This window comes from Hippoglossus hippoglossus, chromosome 20 (assembly GCF_009819705.1).
Source record: "Hippoglossus hippoglossus isolate fHipHip1 chromosome 20, fHipHip1.pri, whole genome shotgun sequence".
In the NCBI taxonomy this organism is placed as follows: domain Eukaryota; kingdom Metazoa; phylum Chordata; class Actinopteri; order Pleuronectiformes; family Pleuronectidae; genus Hippoglossus; species Hippoglossus hippoglossus.
The window spans coordinates 7,449,106-7,464,340 of record NC_047170.1 but is presented as its reverse complement, the minus strand read 5'-3'; the positions used below and the strand labels follow the sequence as shown (position 1 = coordinate 7,464,340).

The following is a 15,235-nucleotide window of genomic DNA, read 5'->3' as shown; positions in this document are numbered from 1 at the left end:
CTGGTCCTGGTGGTTCAACAAGAGGAGAGAAGTGGAGTGAGGTGGAGAGGGAAACGTGCCGACAAGAACCAGTAGGTGGCGATGACTTAACAGCTGAGGATGAAGGCAGCCAGGATACAGCTTCACCAGAAGAGTACGCTAACAATTATATTTCATTTTCATTAGATAAAATAAGATTAATCCTTTACTATTCCCCTAATGGGGACATTTACTGTGCTGCAGTAAAAGTAATAAATAAGAACATGCAAAATCAAAATATTGAAATACAATAAAAACTAGATGCTCCCTCTACAAAAACTACACTTAAGTACAGATTTACACTCTGCCTAATTATTTCCACATAACTTCACATCAACTACAATTGAGGCAAATGCTGCTGTTTTTACCCAACTAGGGCTACATTTATTTGATAATTGTGCATAGTCCACTTTGTAGATTAAAAATATACAATTTAAAAATAAAAAACAATAAATAATGGTGTCTCTGCATAATATATTTAATGTAACAATGTTTACATAATATACACTGAAAAAAAACATTGAAAAGTATAGACAGTACAAATAAAATAGCTTAAATGTAATATGGGACAATAAAACTGGAAGAGATAAAGAGAAAAATCTAAAATCTAAATGTCATACTTTTAAAGTATAACAGCCAATAATGTCTCAGGTGTTTATTTGTTTGTTTATGGGACTATCACATGTGTATGTGTGTTGTTTACAAATATAACAGTGATCGAGAATCATTCTATATAATTTCAAAATAGAAAACTAGTTGTGTGACTCTATCATTTCTCTAATTATTTTTCAAAAATGTGTCCTATATGGTAACACTGGAGTAAATATTATCTTTAAAACCCCCAGCAGATGGTGTGTGTGTGTGTACGTGTGCTTGTTTGTGTATTGGTTTTTGTTTCCTATTCAAGACCTTTTCCAGCATAAACACTAATCTTGTCAGGACCAGTGGACCTCATGGGGACCAAAAGAGGCAAGACATGATTTCTGACCTCCTAGCCCTGCTACTCTAGATGATAAATTAAAGAAATTCATATCATTGATGGGTTTTTCTGTCAATGAATTATTGTCAAAAGAATAGAGAGAAAACAGATTATTTGAAAAACAGAGATATGACGGAGCCGTGTCGCACGCTAGTTTTGAGGCCAAATTTTGGTCCGATACCATCATTGTGAGGACATTTTGGCTGTTCCTCACAAATTCAAGGGACTGTTTGAAGGTTAAGAATTGGTTTTAAGGTTAGGGTTGGATTTAGGTTTAGGTTTGGGCCCGAACTGACTCATATACCTGCTCCGTCCTATCCGCAAAAACTAAAACCTGAGAGCCCGTCCTATGTGGACTTGTGGTGCAGATGCCAATGTTGATAGTGGGGAGTAAAAAATCCAATACCAATATATTGGCAAATATATCTATGAACATTAAAATAATTCAGACATAGCTAAACATAATTAATACTTTGTATGTAATATTTTAACGTATTTAAGACTTTAAATTCAGATAATGGAATTTTAGACTTTTCCAACCAGCAGTAATTGTGGATTCACAGTTTTATTTCACTGTCTTAAACAATATGAGACAAAAGATTTCTTTTACATTTTCACTGATTTCACAGAGAATAATTCATGGATCTTGATGAGAATAATAATACATTTAGGGGACTGGTGGAATCCACGATTATTAATCTCGATTTTTGCATTTTGTGATGAAATATGATTATGAAATATATTGAAAGTAAACATGCAAAAATAAAAAAATCAAGGAATAAATGGAATGTTCCAGAAGAAGAGGACTGTTTGGGGTGGCGTATAGCCTAACTTGTAGAGCTGCTGCCCCAAAGAGGAAAGCCTTCAACCCGCAGACGCCCGGGTTAGATTCCAACCCGCGGCCATTTATGCATGTCCTCCCCCACTCTCTCTCTGTCCCCCTTTCACAACTAAGCCTCTGTCCTATACAAATGAATAAATAAAGGTTATAAAAAGCCCCAAAAATACATTTAAAAGAAAAGGACTGTTTAAAATCAAAGACGTTTAATGTTAAAGATTAAAGACATGTTCAATGTTCTATATCAAAGGCTCATGCTCTTTGATCTTAAATGTCTTCATTAGGTCTCTAATATATAGCAACAATAAGAGGAAGGGGATATACCATCCGTACAAAGGATAATGTGACATCGATTTCAGAAAGTGACACCCCACTGTGAGAGAGGGAAAACTTCTACTGACGCAGAAATCTGTTCAGAATAATTGTAACTTTCTATTTCAAACTAAATAGATTAAACCAGTGATGGAAGGTGTTTTTCACCTAAACGTGGGGACTAGTCAAACCCTAGGTTTGATTCAGCAGAACTCTATTTGTATGTCTCAACAAATAAGCTACCTCATAGACCTGCTGGCCAAGGAGAGGGTCTACCTTAGTACAGAGTACCACTGGAGGATCCAACTGGGCCAAGAGTTGGAGGAGCACAAACAAGAGCTGGTTCGACAGAAAAAGCTAAAGGAAATGTTCATTAACAGAGGAAAGGAAACAAAGCAAGAGCTGGAGATGTTACAAAAGTACAGCAATGCAGAAGCCCTCAGCGCCACAAAGATCGCCTCTCAGGTAAACAACACCATCAAGAGGAAGAAGAAAAAAGACCTTCAGAAAGATTACGAGGAGCTGAAGGTGGCACACATCATCAACCAGGAGAAGTTTAACAATGAGGTTCAGCTGGAGAAGGATAAAAACAAGCTTCTCGTAGAAGAGATGGAAAACCTCATAGCTTCCTTTGGTGAATTCTACCAAAGTCATGCAACCAATCAGGAGAAGTTCAACACCGAGCTTCAGGAGGAGAAGACGAAGAACAACTCTCTCCAACAAATGCTAGGGAAGCTCAGAGCTTCTTACCGTTATATGAGCGAAAGCTATGAAGCTGATGTTCTCACTGCCGGGCTGAAGGTTGACCACTACCAGCATGAGCTTGTGATGCAAATAAGCTTCCATGACGAGAGAGTGTTACAGGATGAGCTCCTGATGAAATCCGTGAGGGATGAGCAGGACTCTCTCCGTCGGCAGATGGAAGAAATGAGACTAATGCAGCAAAATGCTTCTGAGCAGGAAACCCTTTTGCAGCAAGAGATGGAGGAGCTGAAAACTCAGTTCTATACTGAGGTCTGTGGTGAGAGGCAGGGGGTTAACACTGAAGTCTGCCAAAGTCATACAACCAACCAAGAGAAGTTCAACAGCGAACTCCAGGAGGAGAAGAAGAAGAAGAACAACAATCTCCAAGAAGAGCTGGAGAAGCTCAAAGCTTTTAATCACGAGGTCTGCCAAAGTCACATAAGCAACCAGGAGAAGTTCAACACCGAGCTCCAGGAGGAGAAGAGGAAGAAGAACGATCTCCAAGAAGAGCTGGAGAAGCTCAAAGCTTCTTATCACGAAGTCTGCCAAAGTTATACAACCAACCGGGAGAAGTTCAACACCGAGCTCCAGGAGGAGAAGAGGAAGAAGAACGATCTCCAAGAAGAGCTGGAGAAGCTCAAAGCTTCTTATCACGAAGTCTGCCAAAGTTATACAACCAACCGGGAGAAGTTCAACACCGAGCTCCAGGAGGAGAAGAGGAAGAAGAACGATCTCCAAGAAGAGCTGGAGAATCCCAAATCTTCTAATCATGAGGTCTGCCAGAGTCATACAACCAACCAGAAGAAGTTCAACACCGAGCTCCGGGAGGAGAAGAAGAAGAAGAATGTTCTCCTAGAAAAGCTGGAGAAGCTCAGCGCTACTTATGATGAGGTCTTCCAAAGATATATACCTGATGTTTCCAGCACTGAGCTCACTGAGGACGAGTCTCTCTCCAATGTTCTCCCTGATCCCAAACCCAAGGAGACGGGGCTGCCTGAGAAGACAGAGAAATCAAAGAAGGCTTCATTCTGTAAGAGACTCCGCCGCTTTGTGGGGTTGTGAAGGAGGTGGAAGAAGTCAGCGGCGCCAACATCCCCCAGCAACTGTGCTGACTTCACCTTCTTCACCTGCTGTGAGGACTGTCAAGGTGTGGTATATTCAGCTAACGTAGATCGTTTTGATATGGGTGTAAAACATAATGACAGGTTTAAAGCTAGGGGGCCCTCGTTTCTGGACTCTCAGATTTCCTAATTATTATTCCATATGTTACTTGTTAGTTCTCTCCCTCGGAGAATGCTCTTTGACCTGTTCGATGGAGGGGTTTCCATTTTTATGTACGAAGCATGTCTTTAATTAGAGGCCCCTATGTGTGACGTCATTTTATCTCAAGTTTTGGGCGTAAACAAACTTCCCTATATGAATGCTTGTCCGACACCGGGGAGACAGACTTCGGCATTGGCTGAGAATGTCTCCAGGTATACCTAGGTACCTGTCCTGACCTGTAACTTCTGTGTAATAAACCTTATTATACAAGCAAGAACGGTGTCCGCGGAGATTCCTTCATCATCATCTTCAACATTACTGCTGCTTAAATATACAACAAAGGTTAATGGAGGGATTTACAATTTGATTACAAAACATCATAAAAAATAATAATGTCCTCACAATGATAGTATCGCACCAAATAAAACGATAAAAAAATGTATTTCTTGCATATGTTGATGTATTTAGGATAAGATAAGATAAGATGTACCTTTATTTATCCTCCGTAGAGGAAATTCACAAATGACACAGCAGCAGAAGAAAGTGAGAAACATCCTCCTGCAGAACCGTTCCAGATGTACACATGCAAGAGTCATGGAACCACAGTTTAGGCCTGTGCATGCACCACCAGTTTGGTTCTCATGGTTTTCCAGGTATGCATATGTCAAACTCTATCAAAGCTGCCAACATTATTAAAACAACATATATATATATATATATATCAAATTTTCTTCTCTTCTATAAAATGTTTGTGGATATAGATTTTTTTTATCAATATAAACATTTATTAAGTTAACACAGCCATAACCCTACATAATAAACATTCATCAAAAACAGCTGTATGCCTGCACACATGCAAATCAAAATATACAGACACTGATATCTATATCTATATCTATACAGACTTTATACAGATTTTGTGAGTTTTTTCAAGGAAACATAAACTTGAAGAGCTTTTGTTGACCTTCGTTTGGGCACAGCCATGGAAATCTGACTGGAGATATAGAGTGCTACTTAAAGCTGTTCACTATGCCACCAGTATATTTATTTGTCTATCATAGAGTGCTGGAATTAATATTCTGCCTTGATGATGTTAGAATGAACACTAGATGTTCAGTTTACTTCTCTTAGTGGGTTTGGAACTCGTGCATGCGTAGGTCTAAAATGATGGAGAACAGGGGCTCTCCGGCTCTGAAGGTCGATGATAATAAAGAAAGTAACAGCTCAAGTGGAAAATATAGTTAGACAAAAAATATGAGTAAATATAGAAATATATACAAAAGTAGGGATAATTCTATATATACACAAGGCTATTTAAAAAAAAAAAGGCAATATAGAGATGGGATCAGAGTTGTGTTCATGTGCAATTTGACCATTCTTTGGGCCCGAGGTGCTGTGGGACGATCCTCTTAAAGGTTTTCATGACATGTGACACTGAAGACGCTTACATCTGTAAGTGTAACACCTTACAGATCTGAGGGGAATGAATAAGACTAGAAATGTTGCTCTTGACCAAAATCACATTATGAACTATAAATGAATATATTTCTATTTGCTCTGTATTTGTGCTGTAAAGAATCATGGCAGTGATCAGATAAACAGTCTCTAATCATGTGTTTCTATTCAACCTACAGATCCAAATATACCTCGTCGAGCTCTCCACCACCTAAATCAAAGACCGACGCACAGTGTCAGCGAGTTATCTTTGTCCTCAAGGACGACAGGAAGGAGACAGCCACCAGCAGCAGAGACGGGCGGCGCTAACGTCTCATTGTCACGGTGAAGAATGGCAATGGGAATTGATGAGGTTGTCAAGATCCCAAAGATAATTCTTCCTCAGGGTTCACAATTAGCAGCTCGTAACATGTCACTCTCCTTAGACAGTAAAACATGTAAAACACGCAGAGAAAAAAATCGGAGCTCTTCGTTAAACCTCAGAGCGTCAGAGGTCACTCTAACTGGTCTGTGTGTGTCTGTGTGTGAGGATGTTTTGTGTTGGGAAATTTCAATGTAGAATATGTTGTAGAAAGCACGAAAGGAGTGTGTCCATTTATTCGTAGGTTCCTCTGTTAACACTTGATGGAAAGCATCTCTTCTTTTAACATGGTCACTTGGTGTGGACAGTTGGATGTCAAGTGTAAAGCAAAAATATCAAGAGAGGTGAATATGGTGAGCAAAGTCAAAGGGGAACCACAGATGCAATGAAGCGACAGGTGAATACCCCAAAATATCTGTTTCAAACCACGGGGTCAAAATCACTGCTGTGATACTTAATATTGAGCTGAATAACAGAGCTTTTATTTCTGAAAAGTTTTGAACTTCCTCTGAAAAAACAACAGTGGTTCAGCAAATCATTCAATAAGCCACAAACAGTTATGAAGCGAAGTCGGTTTCATTTTATAAAAAACATTGTCTTTAAAATCTTCACTCCAGACGAACCAGGTAGGATAAACACAGAGTTTTCTAACTTCACTCTGCAACATCGACTTTATAAAAAGTGTATCAAAACCTCTGCACACAAACAATAAAAAGTGACAGTATATTGCAGAACTGTTTGAGGAGGACTCACTAATGACAAGGAGACATTCTGAAGTAGCTCCAGAGCATTAACACAGCAAATTACAAACAGGCAGGTTTAGAACTGCACAAGTTTTAAGACTATTACAAGTTGTCTTAATTAAGTGTTATTCTTATCAAACATACAGAAAGTGTGGTGTAAAATCATCTTCACAAGTCTTCACCTATACATCCATGCACCTGTCACATTCCTCATATCCACCTGCTCCAGTCTGTCTTCATGACGAACATACCACCGCAGCATACCAACTACAAGACAGTTGACAGTAAGAACCTCGACACAGATTAGCCCTGAAGGTCCGAGCGGCGCTGTGGATACAAGGTGTGGAGCTGTGGAAGCTGAGATATGAGACGGTAAACAGGTGGTATACTTCCTCCAGTCACTGGGTCATGTGTTAACTGTGCGGAGGGAGGCCGCACTTTCCCTGAAGCACATCACACTGACAGCTCTGTTGAGTTTTATTACAGTGGAGCTGAGCTCAGCACCTTGTTATTTACATGACAACTGTTTGTCATGTTTCGGGAGCCAGCTTGAAATATCTTACATGACTTGCTTGTCTACACTCTTATCAAATAATACTGTAAAAGCGAAAACACGACACTATGGCTGTAATTCCAGCTGTGTCACTGACACAACTCCCTTTGGTCTAGACCATAGAATATGTAGAAAGACCAGACCTGTTGCTCTGGTCCAACACCCTGCATGTCTCCTACTTGGGATGATGCTGTTGAAGAAGGTAATGAGAGGAAGAGGCTGCAGTAACCACCATCAAGTTGCTCAAAAAGCTTGGTATCCATGGAAAAGCCCTGCGAACAGACCATAAAAGAAACCGAAGACATGACGGACTGCAGAACGCTGCAGCTACCAGCTCTAGGTCAGGAGGAAGGATCCCAAGTGGGCCCCAAGATGTTAGGGACACACACCCAGGTCTGATCAGCCTGTGGTGGGCCTTCCTTAGCAGAGGCTGTCTTATAAAGGCTGAATCACCCAGTGGCGCTAAGGTACACAACTGATGACATGTCCCTGACGTCAACTGGTGGTAGCTAACATCTGCTGGTGTTAAGCAATTCATCATCAAACTGGTGTGAAAGACTTTCAAAAGTGAAAGGGATATTCACTATTGTGTCCTTTGTTCTAAAATGACTGCAGCCAGCCACCGGGGGGGGGGGGGGGGGGGGGGATCAAGGGGATTTGGCTTCACTTTTTCAGAGCTGTCATGTCCTACATACAGTCTGATCGATGTGCTCTTCAGACTGTTGTCAGTAGAGGATGAGTGAAAACAGGCTGCTCACATGTAGCAGACAGGCAAATTAGGTGAGCAGTTCTCCATATAACAGCTGATAATCTCCTGTGTGTGTTAGTGAGGGCTAAATCGACTCCTCGGGGTCAGGACCTGAAGTGAGGAGCCTCGAGTGTTGAAAGGCTCTTGTTTGCAACACAGAGGTCATGGAGGAGCAGATTCTCTCTCCTCCTGCTGAATGTCTGAGAGCACTTATCACTTTGTAGACGGCCTTACACTTTGCACGGCGCAGAAATGGCTGCAATGATCCCGGTGTTGACTGCAGACGCCTTCCATTTCCTCACTTCACTTAAGGAGGAGGAAATAGTGTTCAGCGAGTCAGGGGATAAATCTTTAGTTGTTTGCAGAGGCGGACGTACACAGAAGTAAAACACATTCTTTACTCAAGTAGAGCACTTTTGTCAAAAACAGCTCAAGTACTGATTCAACCTCTTGACTCAAGTAAAATGATAAAAGTACATACACACATATATATATATATATATATATATATATATATATATATATAAAAGAAAAGTTACAAGACAGGGATAAATATTAATACACTTTTCTTTTTCGTCTTTTCTCTTTATATTATCTTTTTGATTTAATTTAATTTATTTTTTCCTCTAAATAATTTTTTAGGGGTCTTAGTGGTTGGATTGTTAATATAACAATAACATTTTATTATTATAGTTCCTGTCATTAGTATTACTATCATATCTGATTTTATAGAACTTCCTCTTTATGCTCTTTATGTGGTTTCATGTTCGGTGTCAGTATGTTTGATATCATGTGTCACTGTGCCTTTGAGATCTGCCTCTCTGTGCCAAAGACACTTGTGGAGGCTTTACCGACGTCATGTGGTCACAGCTCAAGGACAGAAGCGAGGGAACAATGAGCCATAACCACCTCTCTGTCCTCTGTGCTTTAAGACATTGTGTTAGGGAGCATGTGGCGGCCTTTTATTCACACCCCAGAGCCTATAAATAGAGTATTTATGAACATGAATTGAAGCAGTGTCCTCAGTGTATTATTAGTAGATATAAACAAAAGTTTTCCTTTTACTCCAAATGCCCACTATTAATATACAGCTGTATTGTACGTTTCTTTCAAGCAGACTCTTGTTTCACACTGGAACTTGTCTAGGTGGGTTTCATTGTCCGTCTTTATGACAAACAGCTGGAGGCAAACGCATTGGAAGTTAAATAACAGTCCTATTTCCTTGTGCCTGGAGCCGGCATCAGTTTGGGCAGTGTGAGCTGACCCCAGCCCCATTGATTATTGTGCTTTAACTAAAATTCACGAACCAACAACTCTCTGGTTTGTGGTGGTTTTGTATCTGGTCTCTCCATTGAACTCCAATCTTAACAGCATGATGTCATTTGTGTTTTTGTGGATCAATTTCTTGTTTAAAATGATCTATTGATATTGAGTTATTCCAGATTCCCATTGTTTCTGTTCATCTATCTACCCTTATTCCAGAAATTTGTGTCTGTATGTGAAACGCATTGTCTCGAACCGTTCATCTTGCAATCTTCACATTTGTCTTGTATTTGTGTATTAAGGGCCCTTGGAAGTGCAGTGTCAAATGTGACGCTTTCAATATTAATACATTTTTAATAAACCGGCGACCAACGCTCTCTGCTTTTCCTTAAGCAAATACGGACAAGAGGTGTCAAGTTGTTGTTTAAACACTCTTCAATACATTGTGTTCACAGCGTCCATGTTTTTTCCACATTCCGACTTCAAAGTTGTTAAAGTCAACAGGGCTTGTCTGCTTCTTGAGGAGGTCTTAAGGTCATTAAACCAGAGTGCGAAAACTGGCAGAGCAGGAACTGCTGGATGTCAGTGAGCGGGTCCAGCTGCTGCACTCCCAGGTATGCAATTTGTAATCAATGTATCATCATCTATCAGTCCAAACTACATACGAATGTTCCGGATACCCTCCCTACAGAACACCAGCCTGCTGAACCAAAAGAAGAAGCTGGAGGGAGACACCACCCAGCTTCAGAACGAGGTGGAGGAGGCAGTGCAGGAGTGCCGAAATGCAGAGGAGAAGGCGAAGAAGGCAATCACTGACACTGCTATGATGGCAGAGGAGCTGAAGAAGGGGCAGGACACCAGCGCTCACCTGGAGCGCATGAAGAAGAACATGGAGCAAACCATCAAGGACCTGCAGCACCGTCTGGATGAAGCTGAGCAAATAGCCATGAAAGGTGGCAAGAAGCAAGTCCAGAAGCTCGAGGCCAGAGTAAGTGATGAAGAGTTAAGAGGTGGATATGGTGTTGTGATCCCACCATCCAGAAATGAAGCAAAAATATCCCTGATATGAAAGTTGAGACAACGTGTATTTGGAGCCAGAGTTTGCGTAGTAGCGATCGGGGTATGGAGCCACAGTAGCAAGGTCCTGCCAATACGCATGCTTGACCAATCATGAGCCAGTCTCAGCTGTCAATCATGAGGGTTCACCCTGTTTTATAGCATCAAATATAGTAAGTAATTAAAACCTAAATTTACTGGAGAAATAGCACTTGAACATATGATAATGTGATCAAACTTAACCTAAAATGACATACCATGTTTGAGGAAAAATTATTTGATGTGTATTTTGACTCTAGTTTCTGATGGAAAAAGTGGTTTAAAATGTTGTATATCTTTTATCTTATAAAAATCACAAATGTACGGGACTTTCTGTCTTGAACAAACATGTAAAAGCTGCATCAGCATGTTCTGTTTTTAGGTGCGAGAGCTGGAAAACGAGGTGGACCTGGAGCAAAGGAAAAGCAGCCGTGAAAGGTATTCGCAAATATGAAAGACGCATCAAAGAGCTCACCTACCAGGTAATCTCTACGTGCACAACAATATCTGTGACGGCAATTCAGCAAAGACATTTCTTGATCATTTATGTGCTGTATTAAACAGACCGAGAAGGACCGAAAGAACCTGGGCCGTCTGCAGGACCTGGTGGATAAACTTCAACTGAAAGTCAAGATGTATAAGCGAGCTGCAGAGGAGACTGTGAGCTAAAATACTACAACTTTCTTTCATAAAATATTGGTCTTAATGAGTTACAGTTAAACTTTAACTAGTTTCCCATGCCATTCTTGATTTTTATTATGTTTTTTTTTCTTTTCTTAGGAAGAACAATGCAACACAAATATTGGGAAGGTGCGTAAAGTACAACATGAGCTGGAGGAGGCAGAGGAGAGGGCCGACATCGCAGAGTCGCAGGTCAACAAGCTGAGAGCAAAGAGCCGTGACCCTGGAGCTAAGGTCCGTAATGATGCAGCAAGATTCTCAATTTAACGGAGAACTACGACTTGTACTCTTATAATATTTTTTTTGTTTCATTCGTGCAGAAATCACACGATGAGTGAAGCGATCCCTTTACCTGGATCTTCAAGAATACAGTTTTTTTTGTAGTGTTTTAGTTTCTTTATTCTCCATGCCACATGAGTGGAATAAGGAATAAATGGGTTTTGACTGCACAGCTATTCTGTGTTTCCTGGGTTTTACTGGAGCTCAAAAAGTGATTAGGAAGTGACTCACTAGACTTAAAAGAGAAAAACAGAGAGTGGATCCCTGCACTGTGAGGGAGTAACTGTAATTAAAACTGTACCTCACGAAAGGCACTTTCCAAACCACAAAATGAAAGCGGTGTTCCTTTTCATGTTTCGGCACGAAAAGAGGAGGAGTTCAAACCTTTGCTGCTCGGCTCTTGTATAGTAATACTCTGCAGTGCTGCTGCTTTGAGCTGCTGACGGCACAGAGGAGAATAAGATGGAAACACAGCTGCAGCACAGACTTATTATTCAGTGGAGAAACAGTACAGTGGGGGATTGTGGCTGTAGAAAGCTCCTCTTAGTGTTTCACTCAATAATCAAACTACTGCCACAGAGATAGAAATTAGAGCAATTGGAATTATAGCACAAAAACATGCTCTACATGGATTCATGCTTCTTCTAAAACAGCAGTGTGTTTAATGACTGTGACTTACATAATTAGACTTTGTATTATTATGAAGTAGCACACAGACACCACCAGATGGCTAAAGAGCTCCATTCAAAAAGGATGTATCTCCCCATAATAATAGAAAGAAGGAGCATCAATAAAATCCTGTTAAATATTTGTTATGAGCTCCATGGTAACCATTAAAATGCTCATGTCTTAAACAGTATTCACCTTTAAGAAAAACAAGGTGGGACATACATTTATGATTTCATTGTTTCAGGTTAATGTACCTTAGTGTGTTTGAAAACATGAATTTGCTGAATATAGTTCAATTCAATTATTACATTCCAAATATATATTTTACTAAGAAACAAAATTAATGCAATTACACATAATCATCAGTATAATGGTGGATAAAGGCGACTACAGTGTTAGCTGGTGATATGTCAATTTAATATGTCGGCCTTGTTTGATTTAAGAGAATTAGAAATAAAAGGAAATCAAATACAAAAACAAAGCAGCCATAAATGTGGCTTATGTAAACTCCTCAGTTGAAAGGTGTTCAGACTAAAATGTTAATGCTTCCTCGACTTACCTTCATTTCCTTATCTATCTTTGCCAGCTCTTTAGTTTGACTTTGAACAACTGCACCCGAGATGCACTCTGCACGCACACACACATTGTGTGTCTGTGACTTCAGAGGACATTGCGTTGATTTCCTGGAGACTCACTTTCACACACACACACACACACACACACAAACAACCATTCACAGTGCTGCAGGTTGCCTGTTTACAGTCATCCGAGTGCTGACCCTGCTTTCCTGCGGCTTAATATCTTTATGTAATGACGTGCACAGTGTGAAGGACCTTTGGATTTTACTTTTTATAACAAAATGAGGCTGCCTCATTAAAAACACTCATCACCATGTGCAAGCCTGATACATTTATATTTGGGTTGTGGATTAGACTTTCCATGAGGAATTTATTATAGTAAAAACAGATTGATGATGGGTTTTTGCACACAATCAAGAAACAAGGCACATCAACCCAACACTACTCCCAGAAGACCAAAAGAAATGGGCTGTTGTGGTCCTTGAATATTGCTGCTTGTTGTGATCACTGTACGACAGACCAGATAAACACTGGCTGCCCATAGATTCAGCCTGTGTTTACTCCGAGTACAGGGCTGCACTTTCCAAATGATGACATTAGATGGAAAAACATTCAAAGCCACTGCTCGACATGCTCATGATGACACATAATGTGAAGCTGCCGTGCCCTTCCCACATGACATCATGGCAACTAATATAAATGCAGCTTGTACTATGTGTCAGTGTGAATGTCATCCTGGGAAGATTATGCGTAGAACAGACAGTCGAGTACACCAAGTACTCCGCCAGCAAACACCCAGGCGATGTAATGATTTTAAACGCACTCTAATGGATGTTTTGTCCAACCATCACCAAAACAGTTTGTGTTGCCACGGCGAAGAACAAAAGGAACCACCCACTTGAAAAATGTGAGCAGCCCTGCCAAGTAAAGTAGATAGCATTGTTATTAATACTGGTCTTTGAAAAACTCCCTGCAGACTGGAATGTGACCCACGGAACTGAAACTTTGATCGTGCCACTACCCAACATTCCCTTTCACTTAATTTAACACTTAACACTGCAATAAAATGACACAATGAGAAACCATACTGGTTAAGCCTGGATCATTTGACATCACAGCAAGAGTGTAATAAAACCACCACAAATACTGTTGGAAATATAACATTTATTTACAAAATAGATATATTAAGACTTTAGACTGTTACTGTGCAAATAAGAGCAAGCGCTGGGTATAGCACAAATGTTAATAACTTAATTGTATTTCATCCCAGATTAAAGTTTTCTTTAAAACCACTCTGCTTATATAAAAAAAATTGACTGTATCTGCATTATGCTGACAACATTTACTACAATTCATTTCAATCTTCAAACACAGAAGACGGACGATGAAATATGTTATAGCATATTAATCCACATTACCTCAGCACTTATTGTTAAGTAGCAGGATGAAATGCAAATGAAAAGATAGGCTGATTGTTAAAACAGCTGAAAAAATGTACATCCCTCACTAATGCCATGCAACTGTCAGAACTATAAATGTTGAAGAATGGTTATTATTTACTCCACATATTGCAGCTAATTAAAGTACACTTTACATACTTTAAAACATGTTTAAAACTGTGCTGATAATATCATGCTTGGTCATTTAACACAACAGCAACCACCACTCTGGAAAAGCAAATCATGCAGGAAACCAGCTGTCCCTTATGACCTCATGTCTCCACTGTGTCATGAAAAGAGTAAACAAGCAGCGGAGGTCACTGCACATGACAGATAACTGCCCATCTTTCTTCTCTTGGGGGTTTCTCCTTATTCCCCATCATTAAGTTCAGGATCACAGACTTGAATGAGAGCAGTTGTTTGACTTTCACAATTCTGTCTCCTTTTCTTCACCATCACCTGTTTCTAAGTAATACTCGTCATCGGTTGTCGTGTCTGAGCTGCTGTCAGATGACTCCTCAAAGGTGCTAAGGCTGGACACATAACCTCTGGAGGGCAAATGCCCTCTAGAGGACTGGCTGTCCACTGACTGTGGTGCTCCAGGTGGACTAGGAAAGGTGGGGGAAGAAAGGCTGGGGGGTTGGGACATTCGTCTGGACACTGGTGACAGGGGAGGTGTTGGAGGCGGTGTTGGGGGACTCTCTGCATCCCATTCAAGCTGGAATGTGTTCATGTTCGGGCTCCAAAGACGAGCTTGCTTTGAGCCTGTGGCATTTTCAGGTTGAGAAACGGAGTCTCCAGAGCTCCAGTTTCCTAAGCGCCTGGTCAATGATCGAGGAAGAGACCTTGATTTCATTTTACCAGGGTCACTGGGAAAATATGAACCACTGTATTCACTTGGGGGCAGGCAATCATATTCTGTGGTCCAATCAGGCCTGAAAGACCACTGATCTAAGTCCTCGCCACTACCTCCACAAGTCAAGGATGATTTCGAGAGATCACCCACACTCAGGAATCTGGATCCAGTGGAGATGCGTCCAGGCCCTGAGGGTCGACTGGAGAGTACTGAGCTCACAGAAAATGACCTCCCAGGCTCAATGCCATACTTTAAGTCTGCATAGGAGGATGCAAAGTGCTCGTTGTCATGTCCTGAACCTGCACTTGGAGGACCAGTTGATGCACGGCTTCTTCTTGAACCCCCCAGGCTGATTCCCTCT

General features: G+C 40.7%; 1 pseudogene; it reads left to right on the top strand.

Annotated features, from left to right (window-relative positions):
- Positions 1–2,369: 2,369 nt before the first annotated feature.
- Positions 2,370–11,320, top strand: LOC117754256 (annotated as a pseudogene).
- Positions 11,321–15,235: the final 3,915 nt, after the last annotated feature.